Source organism: Apodemus sylvaticus, chromosome 8, assembly GCF_947179515.1.
Source record: "Apodemus sylvaticus chromosome 8, mApoSyl1.1, whole genome shotgun sequence".
In the NCBI taxonomy this organism is placed as follows: Eukaryota; Metazoa; Chordata; class Mammalia; order Rodentia; family Muridae; genus Apodemus; species Apodemus sylvaticus.
Genome location: NC_067479.1, coordinates 49,222,976 through 49,235,274, shown reverse-complemented (window position 1 = coordinate 49,235,274; position 12,299 = coordinate 49,222,976).

Sequence of the window (12,299 nt, the reverse complement as noted above, 5' to 3'; positions counted from 1 at the left end):
TTGGTTTTAACACACCACACCATGCTACAAAATAAACCATTGTGCTCAGTCATGTTTTTCTCCCTGCCTGACAATGGAAGGAACAATAGGCTTCCCTGCAGGGTCACTTCCTTTCTCAGAGAATTAGGGTTTAATCCCATGATACATTAAGGTGTATCCCATGAGGAAAACCTAACACACTGAAAGAAATGGGTGTGTTGATAAGGCTTACAGAGGCAAACAGAAACGAATCATTTCCCTCTCTGTCCATACTAGCAGTGCAAACTACAAATGACAGAAAGAACACAACCGATCAAGTGTAGCAACAAACTCTCTAGATATAGCAGACTATTACCAATGCCTAGATTGCAGGCTAACCAGAAAAGAGAACCTGGAATAGTGGTCATGTGGCTTTAAAACCAAGAAACCCGGGTTTCTTCACTTGTTATCCCCTCCCCGCCCCCTGCCTGTCATCTTCATGATGGTAGTCATAATGCCCACTTCATCGTTTCATTCACTGAGATTGTGTGTTTAAAACTCAGTTTGTGCCCGCTCCTTCTCATTCTATACTCCCCTATCAAATGCTCATTATGCACACACACACACACACACACACACACACACACACACACACAGGTTCATCACATATATACTCTTTAAAATATTTCAATAGCTGGGCATGGTGGCACATGCCTTTCATCCCAGCCCTTGAGAGGCAGAGGCAGGTAGATCTCTGTGACTTCGAGGCCAGCCTGGTCTACATAGAGTTCTGGGACTACGTAAAGAGACCCTGTCTCAAAAACAAACAAACAAACAAACAACAACAACAAAAACCTCAACACAATTGAAGATTCTGATTGGCTAAGATATGAGACCTGACCCTGGGGGATCTTCTGCAGCTGAAATGTGTTGGAGAAACATCTGTCAGCATCTCTTTGTGTTCTGTTTCCATAATATAAGCTCATAAATGAAGCTATGAATATTTTATTTAATACTGCTTTTCTTTAGTGGGTGCCCAGGGATCCATGCCAATCAAGACATACTCTCTGCATATTCTCTCTGATTGAAACATATACTCTTTCCTTTGCTCAAATCATTTCAATATCCCTCCTCCCATTTTTCAGGTCTGTGGAGCAAAGAATAACTATTCTTCAAAGCTAGGATTCCTTCTGTCTTCAAAGAGTGCTAGAGAAGATGACTGATGATGTTTCTTATGGCAAGTGAGCACACAGCTCACGTATATTTTTTCTTGGGCTGTTGCTGAAGAAATCCATCTTACCCATCCAAGTGGTCTACAAGGATAAGAGTTGATTAAAATGCCCGGAGAATACATGCTGAAAGCCTACAAGTTAACAGAGATCTAAAACCAGAAGACAGATTTACTTAAACACAACTTACCTTGTAATGTGGTTCCTTGTTTTAAAAGCTAACATCCATATCCAAGGCAGTGTTCTTGCAGGATTCTCTAGTCATGCAGTAGTGGCAGAAACTCGGTATGTTGATAAACTATATCCAAGCAACACCAGAAGATGGGACAAAGACCTGGGGAAACTTGGCTGCATGTCTTTCTGTTTCTGGGAGACATTCAAGAGCACAGTTGAAGGGGTTTTGTTGTTGTTCCAAGTTCCATGCCTAATGAAGGATCAACTTCTAAGCCTATCATATTTGCATTATATTGAGACATTGCAGAAAAGTTCTTGTAGATAGATTCTAAGAATTAAAGGTAAAGAAATCTATTCATGCAACAGGGCCACTCTATGAGCATTCCCCAAATATGAAGTCAGCAACATTCATCCCCTTGCTCAAAATGGTGAAGTAATGATTCCTACATACATAAAGTCAGGAATTTAACTGTGATAACATACAGAATTACTTTGTAGTTTAATGTAATGCCCCCTTCATATTTCTTGGGGAGAGTAGGCATTACCTATATCCATGTTGGTTAGAAGCTACATATGTGGCAAAAGATATATTGCCCTTGCTGACTTGCCTTACTGTGATGAAATTATTTCTCAAGAGTACCCTTTCTGGGGCTTTGAAAAGTGTGTACCAAGATGGAAGATTAGAAGCAGTCTCCATGTAATGCTAGGATCGTGAGAAGTCAGATGTGAAATGGACCTTATATAAAGAGAGAAAACTGAGAAGGGTATGAGAAAGCCCAAAAGAATCCAGAGACAGCTGAAAAGCTTGGAGAAACACAAAAGCTGAGCAGCAAAAAATGAGGAGCCAGTCTACCAGGCTCCCCAGTGAGAGGAAGCGAGTGAAAGACTCTTCCACAGCGTAAGCCAGCCAACCACAGGGCTGGTGAGATGGCTCACTGGGTAAAGATGCTTGCTGCCTAGTCCTGACAACCTGAATTTCATACTTAAGTCCCACCCTGGTGAGAACCAGCTCTCCTAAGTATTCTTCTGATTTTCACAAGCACACTGTATGGCATGAGGGAGACACACACATACACACCCTACACACACACACACACACACACACACACACACACATGCTTGTGTCTCTTCATGGATGTCTGGAGAGAGTCAGTCTGACACACAGAGCAAGTTTTCAGTTCTCACAAGTTCTAAATCCTTCTGGGGATTTTCATGACAGAGTTGTGCGTGTCACAATTCAGCTCTGGAAAAGTCCACTGTGGCACTCTCTATACTCTGGGGCTATCCCCAAATCATCATGACAGGGAACAAAACATATTGCTTAAGACTGAGCTAGTAAGGAGGCATAAAAATATTGTGGTGACTTGGTGAAACAATGACAGATATGATGAGAACTTTATATGGAAATGAGTAGAAAGCTCAAATAGCAGGAGGCACAGACTACAAAGGCTGGTGGCCCTATTTTTTTTTTTATTTATTTGGCCAGAAACAGGTAATTCAATGGAGATTGATAGCTCCAACCAGAAGTCAAAGAGGCCTTGGAACTGAATAGCTTCCTCTTTACCATGAAGTTCTCAGGCCCAGTGGACACCACTGCACTCCTTTATCCTGTAGCACTATTAACACTGAGCAAGATTGGGAAGCATTGTGTGGTCCTTCAGCAGCAGACCTCAGTGCTCCATTGGCCTCTCCCACACCTCAATATCTTTAGGAGTTACCCCTTGACTTAATCATTATCAATCCAAATATGTACAAGCTAGAAAATCTGAGTGGGAACCTGCCTGACCCACAGGTTGCAAAACTAACTGTGCTCAGAAGCAGCTCCAGAGACACAAAGAAATGATTAAACCTTTGAGCAGCTGATCCTTGACCACACTAGGCAAAGTACCATTTCAGCAGAATAAAGCTCTTCATTAGTTTTGCTGTTCACTTTTCTATTGGTGGTTTAAAATTTGGTTATAGTTGGTTTTAAGTATATTTCTATACCTGATTTTTGTCTGGTATTATTGCTTTTATGACAACTTATTATGTTCATGGTAAATGGATCTGGATATTGGGCCCTCAAGTAAAGACTGAAGAGTCTCACAAAACCAGAGAAGATATCCACCCCAACAGATGCATAAACCATAACACAGAAAGGACAAAAATGATGAAAAAAATCAAGAAAAAATTATTCTTCTAAAAATTTGTAATTAGAAAAGGCAAGGACACTAGAATGGACGAAACCCTGGATGACAGACTCAGAATGACAGACTCAGAATTTATAAATGCTATCAGTGACTGCAAAGTGTATGCGAACAATCAAATGAAGTGAACCAGTCAGAAGAAGCAAAAAAAAAAAAAATCAATTCAGGACCCTGAGAGGAGAGGAAAAACATAGATGGGAACCCATTCCATGGAAACTTGATACCATGAGTAAGATACTCAGTAAGAAAAAAATCGAATAGAGAACTTGAAAATGCATCTCACCCACATTGGAATAGCTAAAATGAAAGCAACAGATGCTATTGAGAATTTAAGGGGGAGCCTCACACATTATTGTTAGAACTCACCAGTGGTACAACCTCTATGAAGAGCAGTATGTTATCTTCTAAACATTTAGATAGAGATCTACTATGTAAGCCAGCCCCAACACCCCTGGGAAAATGCCTGGACCCTACTTGCTACCACAGATGCTCGTCCATGTTCATACTGCTCTACTCAAAATAGCAAAGACACAGAAGCAGCCTAGATGTCCATCACCTGATGATTGATAACGAAAACATCAAACTAGTATCATTTATGTCCCTTCTGCTGAGATAGAACACTCTAATGTAAACAACTTAAGGGAGAAAGGACAGAAATCATCAAGGCAGGGAAGACATGGCCACAGGCCAGGAAGACATGGCCACAGAAGCAAATGCCTGGCTAATCATATTTCTCACACAGAAATCATAGACAACACAAAGAAGACCAAGACTATACACTCAAAGACACCAGTGGAATACTTCCTCCAGCAAGGTTCCACTCTCTAAAAGTTCAATAGAGCGCCACCAACTGGGGACCAAGTGTTCAAATAATGAGACTATGGGGAACATTCCCCATTCAAATCAACATAATATACATACATACATGATTAAATTTTATTCCATTTTAAAGAAAATGAAACGAGAAAGTTGCAGGATGGGAGTGAAAAACACTAGACCAAGTGAGGCAACCCAAATGCAGAAAGAAGAGCCTGGCATCTTCTAACGCCTATGTGAATCCTAGCACTGACTCTTTAGATTTGAGTACCTTTAGAGGCTAGGGATAGCCTTATCAAGCTGTGAAGCTGTCAAGCTATAATAGTGACTGACAGCAAGATAGTCACATGGGTACAGTAACAGCATGAATGCTATGGAAGCAGTCAACTACTTTCTAATTGGACTTAAGACCACTCTGTGGGAGGAAATCTCCATCTTGTACTGTACATCCAGCCAAGGACTCATGGCTAGGGAACTCATACACCCCAGAGTGGAGTCTATTAATATTATTTGCTTAAATGAACACAGGATCAAATCACCTCTCTAAATTCCTTTCTCTGTAACCATAGACTAGTGTTGTTCTCAGAATTCATTAGAAAAGCTTCTTTGTGCAGTGGATGGTGGTTAATATGGAAACTCACAACTTATCGAAGTGCAGAGGACGAGTCTGTGGCATGCTCAGACATAAATGGGACATCCTTTAAGGCTCAGGGCCACCATGGAACAGGAGGCAGAAACACTGCAAGAGCCAGAAAGCAAAACCCAGGGAGGACATGTGTGAAACAATGTCTTTTGAACTTAACAGGACAGAATAGAGCAACATACTCATGAACTCACAGTGGCTGTTTGCTCAATATCTGCGCAAGATAAAACAAGGCGGCATCTCAGTATGAAGGGGAGAGGCGCTCATGAGCCTCACACCTAGCTGAGGAACTCTTGACAGGAGATGGTGTCTGAGGTAGGGAGAGTCTGTTTTCGTTGAGGTTCACCCACTGGTAAGTTAACTATGCCCCAGTAGATAGCCTCACATGCAGCAGCAGTATATGAGCAACACAAAGACTTTGGATTATTAAAAACAGGACATGAAGCTGGGAGGAGGCCAGGGGTTAGAGAATATATCTGGGAGCAGTTAGAATTTGGGTAAATATGACCAAAATACATTGTATGCATGTATGAAAATCTCAGAGTTAATTAAAATGCTATATATTTAAAAGCAATGTTTGAAATGAAAACTTCAGTGGCTCAGGTTTAGAAATCACAGTAGGGATAATCAAGCGAAATGGAGAACGCCAGAAACAGGAAGAAGCCAAAGTACTCTATGTATTTATTTTTGTCTTTTTTTATTTTAATTTTTGGAAACACTTAGAGTTTTATTTTTAATTACCACAGCTTTTGGTAATTTGGGAACACAATCCGGAGACCAAACCTAAGGATCCATAGGGTAGGTAATATATTTCAGGTAAAAACTAAAATCATAAGACATAAAAAAATAATTATCCCCAACTAAGGATGAAAATGAACATTTGAATAAAAGAATAATTGATAACCCCAACAGTTCCTATCTAAAAAAAAAAAAAAAGAATCTCTGTAGTATATTCCAGTCAAGATGTCAAAAGCTACAAAGCAAATAAATGGTATTAAAGCCTGTGAGGGGAAAAATACCAACTCACCTCCAAAAGAAAGAACTCAAGAATGAATGAAATCACAACCCAAAGCCAGCATAGCTCATAGCAAAGTATAGACTGCTCGATTTCAAGAACTGAAAGGAAATAATTGCCAACCAAGACTCATGTATCCAGTAAAGTTTTTTAAAATTAAGATAAAAATAAATACATTCCACTACAAGACTGTAGCCCCTCATCTGGGGTTGGGTCCCCATGAGATTCTATCATCCACCCTGACATGTCAACTGCTGTGGTTGATTCAGAATTTCAGAAGCGTAGCTTTCCTGTCATATTGAGAACATACACTCTTGCAGCAGTCTTCCTGGTCCTCTAGCTCTTGTCTTTTGGGGGTCCCTTTGACATCACCTGAGCCAGGTGCTAGGTTTTGTGTTGTAGATGTATCAGCTGGTGCCTGGCACCCCATGGTCAGTTGTTTTCTGCTGTGGATTTCTGTAAAGGTCTCCATCTGCTGAAAAAGAAGTGTTTTTGTGATGAATCATGAGAACTACACATATCTATGATTATAAGGGTAAATATTTAGTATACTTACCAGTTTACCAGATTTTTAAAATGTCTTTCTCATACACTAGTTTTTGACTGACTCCCATTCTTGCCTCTGTTGTCTGAAGCAGTATTTACACAGGCAAGGCCCAGAACCAACCCACATATAGATGAACAGATGAATGGATTTTTAAAATGTACATATATTCAATGAATTATTTTCAGTCAAAAAGAAGACTGAAAGTATTTCATTTTGCAGGAAAATAGGCAAAACTTGAGAATATAGTAAGCAAAATGAGACAGACTTAGAAATATGAGTGTCACGGTTTTTCATACCCAGAATATATATATATATATATATATGTGTGTGTGTGTGTGTGTGTGTGTGTGTGTGTGTGTGTGTATACATATGTATGATGATGGATTAGAAGATGTAGGGAGGAAGAGAGGACACTGAGAAAGAATAAAGAAAAGCAAGCACCCATGCTTTTCCTCACATATAAAGCTTGGATATGTGTGTGTGTGTACGTGTGCACACATGTATATGTATGTATGTGTGTATATATATATATATATATATATATGAAGCTTGGATATATATATTCATATATATGAAAGATAAAAATAAAAAGAACAATTTGCAGGAAGAGACAGCACTGGCAAGAGGGTAAGGGTGACAAGAGAGGGCAAGGGAGGGGAATGAATTACAATAATACACATGTATGAAATGTCATAAACTTATTATATACACCTACTAAAAATTAATTAAAAATCGTTACCTAAGAAGGGAAGGGTTGAAAAAAATCCCACTGAATACAGTTTATCTACAAAGAGAAAGAGCTTGAGGAAAAAATGAAAGCAGAGATGCCAAAAGAAAACACGGATTGAAAATTCTTCAGCTGAAGGGAAAAAAAGGCTCAGGGAGATAAGAGTGTTGAATCACAAGCCTTAAAGAAGAAAGCACTCAACAGAAATAGAGGTTTGCAACTCTTGTCAATAATTTGAATACATTCCTTCTGGAAATAAGCACGGCACAGACAAGATCAATAAATGCCAACGGAGAACACGGGGCCTAACACAGGATCCGAGAGCCTGCTTATTCTCTCCTGGGAGATAAAGCTGAGATTGCCCGCTGAGTCTTTGGATGTTTTTACAGAATATGATGCCTCCCAGGACACACAGCATCAGCTGATGTTGCACACCCATGTTCATTCATTACAGTGTGCTGCAGCATCTGCCCAAGCAGGGACATACCGACAGATGCAGATGTTTGATAAGGAAGGTGTTTATCTTAGGCAGTGAGTTTCAGAAGTACTAGTAGTAGCTGGAATAAAACAAGGTCATCCTAGAGATTACATAGTCATTACTAAGGTATTACACTCAACTACCTTGAATGCAAAGAAAGCATGGCTTGGCCCACACTTCTTCTATAGTCACCCCATATTCTTGCTTCAATGTTCCTGCCGTAATTGCTAATATGACTGTTGCTACCACCACTTTTGTCCCTACTGTTGGTACTGCTACTAACACAGATAAAGCAGAAGTCAGAGGGGGTGAGACAATGACAGCTAGGTGTTTTCCCCAGAAATCCACGTCATGTCTCCCCTGGATGCTACCTTGCAAGGAATTCTGGGAAATGCACTTGCAGTTTTCCTACTGCCATGGAAAAAGTAGGGTAATGGTGAGCCTGGAAGAGAGTAGAGCCTGTGTAACTTACATCAGCAATACTGCAAGAAGGCAACATGGTCTAGGATCCAAGAGATCAGACAACAGGCTTTAAAATTTCAAAATGTGTCCAACGTTTGCCTATGTCATTAAACAGTGAAACTTTGAAAGAGAAAGTAGGAGATGACTGACTGGCAGATGGTTTCCAATAATGAGCTCTAAACCTTTTAGACAGTGTCTTAACATTTAAGAATAATGAGATGCTTGATAGGCCCAGTCTAGGACAGAACAAAAAAACAAAATCAATCAAAAATAAACAGTAGTTTCTAACAAAACTTTTCAAATAGAATAAAATTAATTGCAAGCAGAATTTTTATAGCGAAGACAATATTGACTACCATTTGAAAGGATATGCTCATCCCAAACTCAACAAAAAAGCTTAACAAAAAAGGTTTTATTGAGCTGTTTCAGAGGCTGAAAGAAGACTTGCTCCCATGAGCTCTCCTGCTGTGGCCCTGGAACAGGACATGGTAGCAGTCAGCAAAATGTCTGCTGGGTCTAGAAAGTCAAGGGTGTTGTCATGTAAATCTGAAGCGGTCAGCAGAAACTGTTCCTGAAAGCTACACTGGCTAGAGAAGATCATTGGCTTATGGGAAGCAGGGATATCTTTACCCTAAGAGGGCAGTTTACACAGAGGAACATTGCCTCTGGATTGTCTGGGAGCTGTGCACAGCGAGTGTCTCCCAGGATCTCAAGATAGGATTTGGGTTAAGGTTTGTTGTTTGGATGGCTACCTTAGCTTTGCTTCCTTTGCTTTTATTCTGGAGACAGGGCCTCCTTTGTGGTAATTAATTTTTCTACCAATACCTCCTGCCTTCAGAAACTAAATTTTTTGCTGGACCTTGTAACTAAACTAATAACAGACGTTGGGACCGTCTAAAACTTTGTATTCAATCTATTTCCCTACTTTGTACTCAGCTTCTTTAAATTTATCCCATCTTTAAGAAAACAACGCAACTCCTTTGTCAAAGATCTAGTGACCATAGGTGTGTGAGTTCATTTCTGAGTCTTCAATTCCATTCCATTGATCTACCTGCCTGTCACTGTACAAATACCATGCAGTTTTTAACATTATTGCTCTGCAGTATTCCTTGAGGTCCGGGATACTGATTCCCCCAGAAGTTCTTTTACTGTTGAGAACAGTTTTAGCTATCCTGGGGTTTTTTGTTATTCTAGATGAATTTGAGAATTGCTCTTTCTAACTCTATGAAGAATTGAGTTGGGATTTTGATGGGGATTGCACTGAATCTGTATATTACTTTTGGCAAGATGGCCATTTTTTCTATATTAATCCTGCCAATCCATGAGCATGGAAGATTTTTCCATCTTCTGAGGTCTTCAATTTCTTTTTCAAAGACTTGAAGTTCTTGTTGTACAGATCTTTCACTTGTTTGGTTAGAATCATACCAAGATACTTTATATTGTTTGTGGCTATTGTGAAGGGTGTTATTTCCCAAATTTCTTAAAACCATCCAGTGGAAAAAAGATAGCCTTTTCAACAATTGGTGCTGGTTCACTGGAGGTCAGCATGCAGAAGAATGCAAATCTATCCATTCTTATCTTCTTGTACTAAGCTCAAGTCCAAGTGGATCAAGAATCTCCACATAAAACCAGACACACTGAAACTGATAGAAAATAAACTTGGGAAGAGCCTTGAACACATGGGCACAGGGGAAAAGTTTCTGAACAGAATACCAATAGCTTATGCTCTAAGATCAAGAATTGACAAATGGGACCTCATAAAATTACAAAGTTTCTCTAAGGCAAAAGACACTGTCAGTCGGACAAAATGACACCCAACAAATTGGGAAAAGATCTTTACCAACTCTGCATCCAACAGAGGGCTAATATCCAATATATACAAAGAACTCTAGAAGTTAGACTCCAGAGAGCCAAATAACCCTATTAAAAATGGGGTACAGAACAAGTAGCCCCTTGTTCTGGAAAGACTCAGTGAAGCAGTATTCAGCAAAACCAGAATGGGGAAGTGGGAAGGGGTGGGTGGGAGGACAGGGGGAGAGAAAGGAGCTTATGGGACTTTCTGGGAGTGGGGGGGGGCTAGAAAAGGGGAAATCATTTGAAATGTAAATAAAAAATATATCGAATAAAAAATAAACACACAAAAAAATAAAATAAAATAATCTGTCTTCAAATCCTAAAAAAAAAAAAAAAAAAAAAAAAAAAAAAAAAAAAAAAAAAAAAATGGGGTACAGAGCTAAACAAAGAATTTTCACCTGAGGAATATCTCAATGGCTTGAGAAGCACCTAAAGAAATGTTCAACATCCTTAGTCAAATATCAAATGAAGTCCAAGAAGAAGGAAGGAGAGGCCTCTGGTCCAGGAAAGGCTCAATGCAGTAGTGTAGGGGAATACCAGGACAGGGAAGCAGGAGGGGGTTGATTGGGGAACAAGAGGAAAGAAGAGAGCTTATGGGACTTTTGGGGAGGAGGGAACCAGGAAAGGGGAAATCATTTGAAATGTAAATAAAGAATATATCTAATAAAAAGAATATAAGTTAATAACACCTGTGTGCAGTTTTGAGTGCTGACCTGAGTCAGTATGGGTCAACAAAGCAACTTTTTCTTCTGTAAAACTCCATTTAAAATGTCTGTAGAAAGAAATCCCTTCTTTTCCCACACTATGTTTTATGTACTGCTCAGTAGACATAAAGTCATTTGTTAGAGACAGACAATAGACAAGGATAGACAGAAGACATCGAAGAGAGTGCATAGGGCATGATTGTGTCCACTCTTGCTTTAAATGGCCTGGAGGAAGTTTCTTTGCTGAATGCTACATATCCTACCTCCCTCAGATGAGGCAACTCATGATGGTCTTGCCTCAGGCCCTGGAGTGCTGGGATGGTAAGTGACTGTGTAGTCTGACCTGTTGCTTATTACTCCTTAGCCACATTCATCTCTCCTTCCTTCCATTCTCTGCTCCTTTGTAAGTAAATTTAGGTCATTTCGGACTTTTGTTTTATCAGATGTATCCCTTCGCATGCTTAAAGCACTGGTAAAGCAATAATTCACAGGATTAAGATATTGGTAATACCCCTATCGAATTTCTTAGAACAATGGCAATCAAGCATTCCTATGGACTAGGAGGGCAAATGAGGCCTCATGGGAAATACTAATTAAGGAAGAAGAATTGCAATCCGAAATGAAGTTAAATTTTAATTGCTGGAGCAACCAGCTAGAACAGGACAGAGTGTGGTAGCATATCAGAGACATAATTGCCATCTGGACCAACCATGAGGATACTTCTTATCAGGAAATTATCTGCTTATATCTGGCTCCCCTTTTTTTCTATTCAGGATGCCTTCAGCTACAGATGTCTCCATGAAGATGGTGAGCAGACACAGACATCCCCCCTCGGCCATGCATGGATTCAGGACCACAACACACCATAACAGAGATGACGAAGGAGCTTCTACCCCACACTGTGCCCCACCCCTGGGTGTCCTGTCTGAGGTTCCTTTCACAAAGGCAATGTCCTTCACAACACATTATTCCTCTGCTGTTTTCCCCCTTGGTCTTCTTCACAGAACTCCTAGCTTTCCAAGACCCAAGACCGAAGCTCTTGTATATATTGATGCCACAGGCCTTCCAAGTAAGAAGATTAAATAGGCGTTAGTAATCTCCTTTTTGGCTGCAATAATGATTTTTAGAAAGAGAAACAGTGATTATCAGCCAAACAAAACCACATATGGCCAGATACACACTAAAGAGTTTGGGGAAAATAGATTCCAATGTTTAGGGACAAATGATTTACAGAAGAATACAACTGGAAAAAAATTGAGAAAGTTTAAATTTGTGTCTATACTCAAAGGAAGAGGTAATAAAAATTATCAGAGAAAGCCAGATTACATTTATCCCTTAGCCAACTTTAAATTCAAAACCAGGCTACCTTTCAAAATACTAAGGAAAGACAAGTGTGGTTGCACTCACCTGTAACCCCAGAACTTGGAAAGCTGTGGTAGAAGGAAGGATCTAAAATTTGAGACCAGCCTGAGCTACATAGTAAGAGTCTGACCTCAACTGATTATA